Source organism: Zosterops lateralis (assembly GCF_965231275.1).
Source record: "Zosterops lateralis genome assembly, chromosome: 11".
NCBI lineage: Eukaryota > Metazoa > Chordata > Aves > Passeriformes > Zosteropidae > Zosterops > Zosterops lateralis.
The window spans coordinates 2,532,554-2,545,064 of NC_139771.1; the positions used below are offsets into that span (position 1 = coordinate 2,532,554).

The 12,511-nt window shown below is 48.3% G+C and overlaps 1 protein-coding gene across 1 annotated transcript in view; it reads left to right on the plus strand.

Annotated features, from left to right (window-relative positions):
- Window positions 1-11,860, plus strand: part of POC1A (POC1 centriolar protein A) — a 72,794-nt gene extending 60,934 nt beyond the window's left edge. Inside the window, exon 13 of the transcript XR_014590841.1 lies at window positions 11,838-11,860. The gene's annotated coding sequence lies outside the window, so the exon portion shown is untranslated. The remainder of the gene's footprint in view (window positions 1-11,837) is intronic.
- The last annotated feature ends 651 nt before the right edge of the window (window positions 11,861-12,511 follow it).

Here is a 12,511-nt window from a genome sequence, read left to right on the forward strand (position 1 = left end):
TTCTGCAGACCCCACAGCTGAGCTCCTAGTTGGTGGGATTTGCAAAACCCCTTTCAAAAGGATTTCAGGCCCAGTCCTGTGAGACAACACAGAGCTGGAGGGAAAAACATGTAGCCCTTGTGTCTTCTGGTATGTGTGTGAGTCAAACTACATCCAAGAGTCTGTGACAGTGCTGGAAACACTCCTTTTCTCCGGTTGATAATCCTTCCTGGAGACCCACCATATCCCTGCTGGAAGGTTTCCCTGCTCTCCTGTCTGATGGAAGCTGTCACATAGATGGGGGATGTCTCATAATCCTATCATTGCACAGGCATCCTCGGGGTCTTTGCTGGACACCTGTGAGATGGGAGAGGTCATACTCTGACCACTCTTCATGGACAGGGATCCTGACTCACTGGAAGGTGGAGTGACTCGTTTTAGACCGTGGCACTTGCCTACAGGTGGTTGTGCTGTGACCTCCACCTTGAACATGGTGAGATAGGTTTGGTTGAAGCTGGCTGGGTGCTGCTGGCAGTGGGAGTGTAGTGTGGCTGGAGGATCCAGCTGTTCTGCCACTGCCTCAACTGGCTTTTGCAGCCTGCGTGGAACTCAGCTTTGCAGCTGCAGAGGCTGAGTCAAGATCAGCACCTGTGTTTCTGTTTCTTTTGACTGTCCCTTGGGACACTTGTGGCTTTTCCTACTGGGAGGCACCCCAGAGTTTGGGTGCTGGGTAGGGATGTGGTGTTACAGTGAAAGTTTTGTTTGGCTCTGGACTCCCTATCCTGAGCTGGAGCTGGTGACCCTGGAGACCTAGGCCTTTTTCTCCATAGACAGGGATAATATTTCTATGAAAGGGGTGGTGTGGAAGTCAAAGCTAAGTGGTTCCAGACTTACTGATGAAAGACCTGCTGTTATGGAAAGCTACAAGAAACCCCATTGTAGTGATGTTTTCCTCTCTGTTGTTACAGTCCGGGAGATAGAAATGTCAGTCAAAACAGAGGCAGCTGAGGGTGAACCAGTCTCTTTGGAGATTGCAGAACAGCATCCTAAAGACATGTCCTCACAGTTGCCTGCATCCCTCACCAGTGTCTGTGCTTGGCTGAGGAAATAGCTTGTGGTTGTGTTGAAATGTGTTTGGTTGGTGACAGCCCAGGTGCAGAGCTCTGAGTGCTGTTTCATTTCCTGTGCATCTTAAGCTTCATCTCTTGAGTGCTTTCTCAAGAGGCTTTCTTGTCTCCCACACCAAACCTCCTCCCTTGTTGACTCTTCACAGGATGGTTTCTACACTTGGATTTTGTGTCTTCCTTCTTTCTCTTTGTCTCCTGAGTGTTTCATGCCTGTTAGGTTCACTGGAGACCTCTGAGAAGGGAGGGATCCTTCTCTCCTTTTTTCTTCTCGCAGACTGCATCTCTTGATAAAAGGCCTTTCTCCCTATTGTGTTGTGCTGAGTGACCAGGAGTGTGTCCTTGCTTTAAGTCCATTTTCTTGGCTCACCCTGAATATGCTCAGAATTTGCTACTAGGATTTGCATTTCCTGACAACCACATCTTTCTTCAAGCATCAGGTGTGGATCAGACTATCACCACCACTTTGAGACTGGTTTACAGTGGTGGGCTTCAGGTGCAAGTCCCAAAGTTAAGTTTTCCTTCCCAGCCTCTCACTGCTCTCCCACTGCTCTGATCGGCCACGGCTGGTGGGAATCTGCCATTCCAGGCAGGATGCTGGGATGGGGGCAGGTAGTGAGGTCCTCTGCCATCAGTGCTGTGTGGCTTGGTGACTCGGCTTGTACAGTGCAAGAAAAAGCATTTCTTGTTGTCCATCAAGTGCCAGATATGGTGTGTTCCTGATAATGTATGTGTGAGCGTGAAGTCGCCTCTCAAACCTAACCCATGGGGCTTATGCTGATGAGATCAGCCTGTGCTGGATAGGATCTGCCGTGCTTGGTTGGGTTACACCTGCATTGCACAAAGTGGGTTGCTCAGGCAGTGTTACATCTTCCTCTAATGTGTTTGATACCCACAAAGTGTGGTACCCACACTTTCACCATTGCCCAGGGTGGCTCAGGGCATGAGGAGAGGCTGCTGCAATAGGCAGGGGAAGGACCCAGGAGGTGAGGCTGGCTGCTTAGGCTGGCTGCTGTGGAGTAGAAGGATTTCAGACAAAATCCACACAATTTGGACATGCTCAACACTTCCCCTGAGCTTGTGAACTTGACCTGCCCCTAGGCAGCTCAGTTCCCCCCACCCCATGCTGTGTGGGGCTGTGCAGCTGAAGAAAGCTGGGGAGGTCGTGTCCTCTTCCAGCAACAGGGGAGGATTAGCTCCCTAAACCACGCCAAGACAATAAGCTGCAGATCAAAGTCAGATGAGATTGGCCAAGCTGTGTGCACTTCTTCTGCCCTTCATCATCCAGCACTCCTTGGATCATGCCTGGGGGTCTGTGGGTCGTGGGTCATCCAGTGGTGTGGGAACAGTGCTTTGGTGGTCTCTGTGTGCAGATTGTGGGGACAGATTAGGCTGCATGGGAGGCATAATCAGGGGATTATCATAGTTTGTCTTATCTTAAATGCCATCTCTTATCTAAATGCCCTCAGTTGTGTCTTCTGCAACAAAAGCTTACAGGCTTGAGTAGAAGTGAGTTTATCAGGTAGTTGCTGTGGTGTGGCTGGGTGAGCAGCAGATGCCTGGCTGTGAAGAGAAGCTTTCAATAACTTGTCTTTGGTGCATGATGTTTGTGGAAAGCCTCTGGGCTGGCTGACTTCAACTATTTGCGTCCTCTGGACTCCATGCTTGGAGTCTCTGTGCTGCCCTAGAGAGTGAGGTTTCATGCTGTAGAGCTGAAAATGGCTCAGAATATTGTGAGTGAAGGTTAGGGAGTGTGGCCCTCCAGCTTCACCCCAGTTTTCTGGAACAGAACATCTGCGCTGTTAGGAAACACTTAATTAGTGTAAGCTCTTGTTGAAGGAGCTGGGTTTTAATGCAGCAAGAATATCCTCAGTCCAGGGCAGATGCCTGCTCTTCTCAAAGCCCATCCAGTGTTTCTGCACAAACTCATTTTGTGTGGGCCGTTTTGGAGGTCTAAATTATTAAATCTTATGACCAAGGTCAATAAAACTCCTTCTTGGCTTCCAAGCTGAAGGAGCTGATGTTACTGGAAGCAGTGCTGTGTGTGCCATGGTTATGTACCTTCCATCAGGAACTGAGGTGGGTCTAGAAGAAATGCTGACTACCTTTCTTGAGGTGATTGAGAGCTGAGGTAGAGCTGACAGCTCTTGGAAATGTGTCATAACTGTTGCAGGTGTTAAGGAAGTGTTTGGAGTACATGCTACACAAAAAACTTTCCCTCTGCCCAGAACCCAGGTGGGTTGTGAGCTGTGCCAGGTTACACAGTCACTGGACAAGGATGGACAAGTACCTTGGTGGAAATGGTTATACTATTACATTCTCTGATTAGTTGTTTTTCCTGATTTGCCACTCCAATTTTGACATGTGTGGATAGAAAAACAACTGTGAATCTTTTCCCATAAAAAGTGCCTTTGTTTTCCAGCAGACTCCAGATCTGATAGAAATGTTTTGGGGTGGAAGATATTAATTGCCCTTATAGCACCAACTCATTTTGCAATGCAGGTATAAAAAGTGTAATGGCCACATCTGTTATCAGGACCTTGGAGCCTCATTGCTCTTTTAGAGATAATTCTGGGGTTTTTTTTCAAATAGATGTTTTCATATTCTCAGTCATGTTGTGGAGGAGGAATCAAGCAGCAATTTTCTCGTGTTCATTCATGATTAGAGATCTCTGGGGTCTTTGAGGGGGAAAAAATGACCATTTTTTAATGACAAAGAGAATATTTATTGTCCTGTTTGAAACTGCTTGTTACTTACTGCTTAGTTGTTCTTGGCCTTCCAAAGGACAAGTGGTTATGATTTCCCTGCTGTTGTTGAAATATGACTGACTTCTCATTCGATAGCATTGGGGAAAATTTTCTTAACCAAAGGTGGAAATTTTGGGAATCAATTTTGCACTTCAGTGGGAGTCATTCTGCAACATCAGCAAGATGGTATTTGCTGCCAGCCAGCATCTACTGACTTGCTGTGAGTGGTGAACAGCAACTTTGCAAAAAAATGTTACTTCCTGTACCCTGAGTCCATCACAGATAACCTGACTTTGGTCAGGGCAGTGCTGGGATTTTTGCTGCTCCCCTGTGCCCAAAGCACTCCCTTGGAATTGCATTCAGGTGCAACTTCCTCTTGCTTCCAGCAAGATCTGAATCCATTTTGCCCAGTTCCTAAATCCTAGTCATCTTGTTTTATTCAGCATTTTTTCAGTCAAGTAAGAAGCTGCTCAGTTTGTCCTGCGTTGAAGCTTGTGAAGATGGGGGAAGATAAACTCTCGAATGATCAAGGCATTAGGACATCAGAGCTAATTTCTAAGATGTCAGGAAGGAAAAGACTCTCTAAATCATACACCCTAGCTTGGCAAGCTGTTGCTGTGATGTTACCTCTTTGCTTCCCCTCTGGCCTTGGATGACAAAATGACTCGTTGATGTTCATGGTGTCCCCTTCCAGGTGATGTGGCCCTTCACCACAAGCCTTGGAAGGCTGCTGAGATCCTTGGGTTGAAGAGGAAATCAAGGAGAATTCAAGAACTTTTTTGCCCCTGGAAAATCCTTGCAAGTTTTTGTCCTGGACTGAACAGCAAAGGAAAAGTGACCAAATAAATTGGAGACCTCCAGAGTGGAAATGTTTCAGGCATAGCAGCTCTTCAGAGCAGCAAAACAATTGAACTGGACTCCCTTTCCTCACACACAGACCTTCCACTTAGACTCTCCAGGGAATAGACCTGAAGTCTAATTCCAGAGATCTGGGCTGGAGGATCTGGCACTGGGGACAAGTGCAGCTAGGATGTTTTCTCCCCTTCTGGGTGTTGAGATGTGATGATGCAGCCTTGTGTAGGTGTGAAATGTCAGCAGTGAATATTTACCCAGGGTGCCTGACGTGACGTGCAAGGACCTGCCTGTCATTTTGGACCATCTGTTTCTTGCTGTGGAGGTGTCTCTTGCCTTTCCTGGTGTCTTCCTCAGCCTGGTTCTTCTCTTTCCAATCATGGTCCCTTACTGCAAGTGCTGCTCTCACCCTCTTCCTGGTCTTCCATCCTAAGTCTGCTCTTAGCCGTCTTCCCACCAACATCCTGGTATCAGGTTTGGGTTTGGATTTTTGTGGTGGATTTGATTCCATGAAACAGCACCCCTTTCGTGAACTTGTTTTTCCTCATTTTTAAGTGGTTCTTTCTGTCTCTCCCTCCCCTTGGCGTGAAAGAGACACACTCAGGCTCTGCCTGTCTGACTTGCACTTGCTAAAGCCCTGGGGACTGCAAAGCTTGTCCTGACGTGATCCTGCAGCAGTGGAGAATACCTGTAACACAGGGGAGAGAGCAGTCATTGCTGGAGTAACCAGGGAAATGGGAAATGCCTGCCTGACTGCATTAGAAGAGCCTTTATGGTGGCTCTCCCAAAAGACTCTGCTCAGGGAAGAAGCTCCCCTGGATGTTTTCCTTCCCTATTCAGGGCTTGGAACACTGTAGGAGAGTGTGCTTGTGCATCTGTTGGTAATTCTTACCCTGACCTCACAGCACGGGGTCCCTTGTGCAGGGGGAAAAGACCATGTGCACACTGCAGCTTCATGTCAAGTGGGATGTAACTGTAGTCAGTTCTGCCTTGCTTTTGGTGCTGGGATCATCCCTTTTTCTCCCACCTCTGAGTCAGGAGTTTTGTTCTGCTGTGGAGGTGCCTTTCTCTAAGGGAAAAGGGGAAGACCAAGGAGGAACAATGCCAGAAAGATCTGATCCTGTCATTTCACTCCCAGCCCTGTATAATGCTGGGCACTGTCTGCCCCAGCCACCACCACAACTTTTTGGTGGGCACAGGGTGTCCTGTGCCTTGGCATCTCTCCTCTGGCCATGGCTGGTTCTTGCAATGTGGTTTCTCCTCCCTGGGCAGATGATGAATGAAGGAGAGCATTTCCCAGGACATCTCTCCTGGGTAAACCGCTACAGTGCCGTATTTATTTTGCAGGATTTGATGCGTTGTGTGCTTTTCTCTCTGGCTGATTCAAGCAAACACACAAATAACACTGCTTTTATCTGCCCAGGTCTAGACCCTGCTCAAAGGCTTGTCTTGGCATGACTCAGTCCTGGGCAAGCCCTGGAGAAAATAGATGTGGTAATTCAGTTGTAGATCCCATCCTTTTCTCATGGCCCTGTGGTCAGCTGGCTGTGTCAGATGTGCTCCAGGTGGCTGACAGGAGAGGAAGGTGCTCCAAGCAGGAGTCTTGCATCAGCCAAGTGTCTTTTCCTGCCTCTCCTGCCTGCTCCAGCCCTCCCAGAGGGATCCTTCTGACAGGATACTTGGTCCTACAGCCAATTTAGGACACTTCCTGTCAGCTGTGACACCTTGGCTCTGGTAGAGGTGTTGGTGTAAACTGGATCAAGAACCACTGAGCAATTCATATGTGAAGTAATTCATTAAAAATGTGCACTGCCACTTTTGTTGATGTCCTGGCCTTTGCTGGTTTCTGCGAGAGTAAATTCTGTTCACTGAAAATTTCGTTGTTTTTACAGAATGCCTAGTTTTATCATCTTCTTTTCTTTTCTCCTGTTTTGCCTTTCTGTGTCCTTCTTTTTAATCCTTAGGCAAAACCTCATCATAAACTAAAATCCATATTTTAGGAGAAAAAACACATAAAATTGAAGGAGGAGGCTGGAACCCAATTTGATGAATGATAAATAATCTTGGACTCAGAAAAGCCTCAGCTATTTTCCTCAAAGCAGCCAGTGCACTACTGGCTTGATCTGCTGCTATAAATACTGGCGAGGTTCTTTCAACCCTTGGGAAGGTAAATGAGAGGCCTTTGCCAGGTTTGGTTGGTATTGCATGTCTGGGACGATGAAAGGGCCAGAGGAAGGGGCAGATGTGTAATTGTGAGTGGGGAGCTCAGCCATGCAGGCCAGCAGCTCAGGGTGCAGCACAGAGCCCTGTGCCTGATGTGGAATCTCCCTTTGCCATGGCCCAAACACCAGCCTGGGAGATAACTCATGCTGGCTCCAGCATGGCAGGATGCTGAAAGCCTTCCTGCCCACATGAAGAGCTGAACCTTGGGGACAGGCACTGGGTGCACTCCTGACATTTCCGTGCTGCTCAAGGCTGAGGCGTTTGGAGCACTGACAGTCCCCACAGAGCCCAGAGAGATGGAGCAGTTGGACATCAGTGGGCAGTTGGTGCTGTGATGCCCTTCCTTCCTTCCTTTGCCCTTAGAGGAGCATTTTTGCTCCTGAAAGCCCACATGTGACAGCTGAAGCTTTGCTCTCTCTCTGTCTTCAGTGGATCAAGTTTTTATTCTACTTTCCTTCACCATCTGCATAATCATAGAGCCATAGAATGGTTTGGGTTAGAATGGGCCTTAAAGATCATTGAGTTCCAACTCCCTGCCATGGATAAGCCTGTTCACTAGATGAGCTTGATCGAAGCCTCTGTGCAGTCTGGCTTTGAACATGGAGCCCTCTCTGCTTGACATGCTGGTAACCCCTAAACTCACAGGGCTTGTCTGTCTCTCATCTTTCCATACTTACAAAGCCCTTGCTGTTGTTTAGCTCCAGGACAGCTGTTCTCCATCCTGCCCCATGGGGCAGGTTGCTGCAGGATTGAATGTGGTCCTTTTTGGCACAGCCTGAACCTTGGCTTTGGACTTGTCCCCAGCCCTGCCTAACACAGGGCTTGAGCACAGACCGGGAGGAGGAGATAAGTACAGCCTTTGTGTGTCTGACTGGAAGCATCTCCTGTTTCCAGCAGCAATTGTGAGGGATGCAAGGAGCTTAGAAGAAGAATCAGGAGCATGTGTAGACCCATCCTTCCCTGGCAGGCAGCTTTTGGCAAGCCATGGTTTAAACTCTGCTTCCCCTGGCAAAGATGGTTCCCATCATGCTTAAGAGAGGATGGCTTCCCCAGGATTTTATACCCTGTTATTATCATAACTTAAGCTTGTCCTCCAGGCTCTGTAGAAATAACCCCATCACCAAGGCTGCTGTTACTTTCCTGAGGGGCTGCATATTGCAGGTTCAAGTCTGAGAAAGGTGCATCAGGCTGGGTATGTCCTTTTCACTGCAAGGACTTTCTCTCTTCTTGTGGTGGCCCATGTCACACCTGCACAGGGCTGAGTTTACTGGACAAATGATTGAAGACACCAAGTCCTTGAGCACAGTTACCTGAAGAACAAGAAATATTTGGAGATGTTTTTCCCTTGACTTAATAACTTTCCAGTGGAGCTAATGTCAAAGCAAGAGCTGCACTGCTACCACTGTAAGTGTCAAGTGGTCTCCAGTGGTCTCTGGTGTACTTGCCACTGGTCCTACTCTGAGTTCCTAGTCTGAGGGGGTTTCACTACTGTTGGTTGGGGGATTTTTTAGCAAGCTGGCCAAGGGGGATTCTCCAGCAGCATTGCCTCAAGGATCCTGGCTGTGGTCCCTGCCTGTGCCTAGCCATGCTGCAGTTGGATCCAGTAGCATCATGTCCATTTCCATGGCAACAGCACATGCATGACCATAATAAAGTTAGATTACAGCTCCTTCCCTGTGTGTGCAGGCAGAAAAGGAGTTTTCTGAGGTAAGAGCTCAAATGACTTGCAAAGGAACATTTTGGCTGGGTAAAGGCAGACTTTCCAGTGGCTAGGGAGGCTGTTTGTACAATGCTGGAAATGGTAATGAAGACTGAATGAATTTTCTGGGATTTTTTGCTCTGCTAAGCAGATTTCATGCACATGTGTAGTAAGAGCTAAATTTAAAGGGTGATTGTCCAGAAAAGGCTACAGAACAGGTCTCTGAAGCCTGCTTGTCCCACGGGGTAATAACATCTGCTGTGTATTTTCTCAGAAGTGGCTTTAATGGTGTGGGATCCAGTCTCAGCTTGGAGCCTGCTGCTGGGGTGGCTGTTTGTCACGGGCTGAATGCCAACAGTCAGGCTGTGGGAGAACTCACACACAGCCCTTGAATTTAATGTCTGAAGAGGAGGAGCTGGCTTGGCCAGTGATGAAGATGATCTCCTCTAGAGATGTGGCATAGTCCAAAGGGCCCTATTTGGTACCTCTAGAAGCCTCTTCCAAATGAGGCCATGATAGGACTATTGGTAGGTCACTGGTGTTGATTGATGTTGTTGGAACTGTTGGTTGGTTGCTCTCCAGCACTGTCAGCACCATGGCTGACCTTGCAGGAACCTGAAATGATGAGCTGTTTGACCCCAGCGCTGCAGTTCCAGCACTTTGGTTAAAAAGGCAGGAACCCTTTTAATGTGGTCAGACCTGGCTTTCCTTGCCCAGTTCAACTACAACTACTAAAGTGAGATTCCTGGGTGGACTTAGGAGTGTAATTTCTATTTCAGGATCGAACCGTACACAAGACCAGCAGGATTTAGGCACCACATGGGTTTTGGAGGACCAGGCATCTGAGCTGTGCTGAAGTGGGAGCAGGGATGCTGCTGTGGGAAGGACACCAAAGAACCTTGCTGCATTCTGAGAATGCCAGTTGTATCTTGGTGAGGTTTCTGTGGTGGCTCCTTGCTCAGTCTCATGGGGTAACATCAAAGGAGGATGTCAGGGGAAACAAATAAGAGACCAAGGTAATACCTCATCATGGGAGAGCCTTGAAAGCCCTGGCTGAGGGAAACCTGCCTAATTGGGCAGGCAATTGGGCTGGCAAAGCTGGCTCTTCCCAGCACACTGTGTGGGGGTGTGCTGGCCCTTCCCTGGGCTGTGTGACAGCTGTGTGTGGATGGGACTGTAGGACACTGCCCAGATGGCTGCTTACAAGAGAAAATAGGACAGTGCTGGGGCAGGTATTGCAGCCAGAGGAAGCTCCCAGAAGGTTCTAGGGGAAGAGTTTGGTTGTGGGTTAAAAAAGGTCAGGCCCTAGGTAGTGTCAAATGTCAGAGATTCAGAACCACAAACATCCTGTGGTTTTGTGTTTCCCCTTCCCATCCCTGCCACCACCTCTGCTGTGTCCCCCAAAATGTGGCTGAGTTGAGTGTGTGTTCTGGAGGTGGCACCCGGGTAGCACCCACTGACTTACTCAGTGGGTGTGAAAACCAGGGGCTGGCTTTAGCACCAGCCCTGCCAGAGGGATCTCAGCAGTTTCAAAGCATCCTTGCTGCTCAGCTTGGCTCGCTTTCAGCAGCCTTTTGCTTGAGCACCAAATTCCTCCTCGGGAAGTGCAATATTCATGAAGGAGACACGTTAATTAGCAAGCCGTCTGCTCCCTGCTTTGGCATGTGAGTAGGTGGTGTTACCTCTGGAATTAGGTTGAAATCCGTTTGGTATTTAGGTGCATTTGATTTGCAAGAGCTTGTAGGCCCCTTAAAGAGCACCTCTAAAGCACGTTGAGCTACACACAACTTTCATGTGATATGTTTTCTTTCTGTCACTCTGGGACATGCAAGGACACCTCATTCCCAAGCTGGTTTTCCCTGGCCACCTGAACAAACTGTGGGCAGCTGACCACCAGCATTCAGGACAGGTCCAGTCGTTCCTGAGTGCATCCTCTCTTGCTGGCAGAGCAGCCATCAAGAGATCCATTATTATCTTGGACTTGGTGATGGAAGTTGCTCAGGGGAAACTTATTCTCAAATTGCACTGTGTTTGGAAGTCAAAGGAGCAAACCCCAGCTACGCAGCTTCACAGCAGCTGTGTGTGGCTTTGCCACTGTCCCCAGCCTGGAGAAATGTTACTGTCTCTGGTTGAGAGTTTTGAGCCTCAAAGGGGTTTCATTACAGCCTCTTATTGAGCCCCAATGGCATGAAAGGGAACATAAAATGGAAAAAACACCATCAAATCTAATTAATTTCAAATCAATTCCTGGCTATTGCCACCACCATCACTGTTCCAGCACTAGTATATTGACTTCAAGTATCAGTAAGTTTTGCCAACATCTCTTGGGCACAAGAAGCTAGAATCTCTGGAATTGAGCTCTTTTTTTTCTTGAATCTTTTTAAGATATCTCCCTGTTCTGCTGAATTCTAGGAGTAAGAAGGTAGCAAGTGAAGATGCTGAAAAAGACTAAAAATCTTGCTTGTGTTGTACTTGAGAAATGAAAGATTTTCCCTTTTGTAAATGATTTTCTCTTCTTCTTTTGCTTTTTGTTGTAGCAAAAAAAAGAGAGGAAGAAGAAATGAAAAGACCAAATGTTTTTAATTTTCTGGTTAATCTCTTAAGAACTTTAAAAAGTAAAGCAATGGCTCATGCTAGTTTTTGGAAGAAGGCAGAGAAATTCCAGTTTCTGTCTGTCATTTTTTTCCCCCACTTGAAAAAATTCATCCAGTCCTAAATTAAAACATTTGATTTGGAAACTGGGGCAGAAGGTGAGTGTTTGTGGGTGTGTTGGCAGGGGCATCCTGAGCAAAGAAAAGCTTTTGGAAGGGCAGGATGCAGCCCCAGCACTGCAGGGCAAGCTATACTGGGAGTATCTTTGGGTAAAACCATGGCGGGTGCTGCTGGGGTGGACGAGGAGGTGAAGATGCCAGCCCAGAAAAAAACTTAAAATACTTCCAACACAGGAGCTCAGCCCCCACTCCTGTTAAATTTGGGAGCTACTCCAAGCTGCTCTCTGGCTCTGAGGGATGCCCCACTCCCAGGGTTGGCAGCCTGGGCACCCAGCACCTCCCAGGACAGCTCCTTGCCCTCTCTACCTGGGTGTTGCACTGTACATCAAAGGGACTGGAGGAGAAACCCTTGCTGCAGTGAGGGGTGAGTGCCTCCTTTCCTATTGGAATCCCTCTGGAAGGCGTTCATCACTAATGTCTTGTTTCTCTCGTTTAAATGAAGGTTTCTGCATCCACATGCATTCCTGCTCTGGACCACAAGGACCTCTGCTCCAGGATCTTGTCCTTGGGGTAGACAGAGACTTTGCTGAGCCCATGGACTCCTGGTTGTCTGCAGCATGAGGATGTTCCCAAGCCAGGTTCAAGACAGACTGAGCTGGGTGAGTTGTTTCCTTCCTGCTTTCCCCGAGCCTTTTCCCACCAGTGTCACCCAGCTCATTGAACGAGAGCCCTGAGGGGCTCCATGGCAGTTTCCTCATTTGAGTGCACCCAGCCACACTCTGTGAGCAGCCAGGCTTCCTTAGAGGTGCCTCTGGAAACAAATCCCACAGCAGGGGACCATGTTGTGCCTGCTTTGCCTGGCTGATGATGTCAAGGAAGAGAAGGCCTGTTGGGACAGAATGACTTCACAGAGCCTCTCCGGGAATTGGTCACCCCTGCTGGAAGAGAGCCCAGGACAAGCACTGCCAGTGATGTCTTCATCCTCATACCCCAATGCAGGCAGTGTTTGCAAACACTGAGGTGATGCCGTTCTGTGAGGGGCCAGCCAGGGACGATAATGTAGCTTTTGGTGGCTTTGCTCAAGGCCCCAAGAGCCTCGAGGTGTGTTTTGGCTTGTGAGTCACAGTGGTGGGTTTGGATGGCCCTGGAGGAGGGGACAGGAGGGCATTGGCTGTG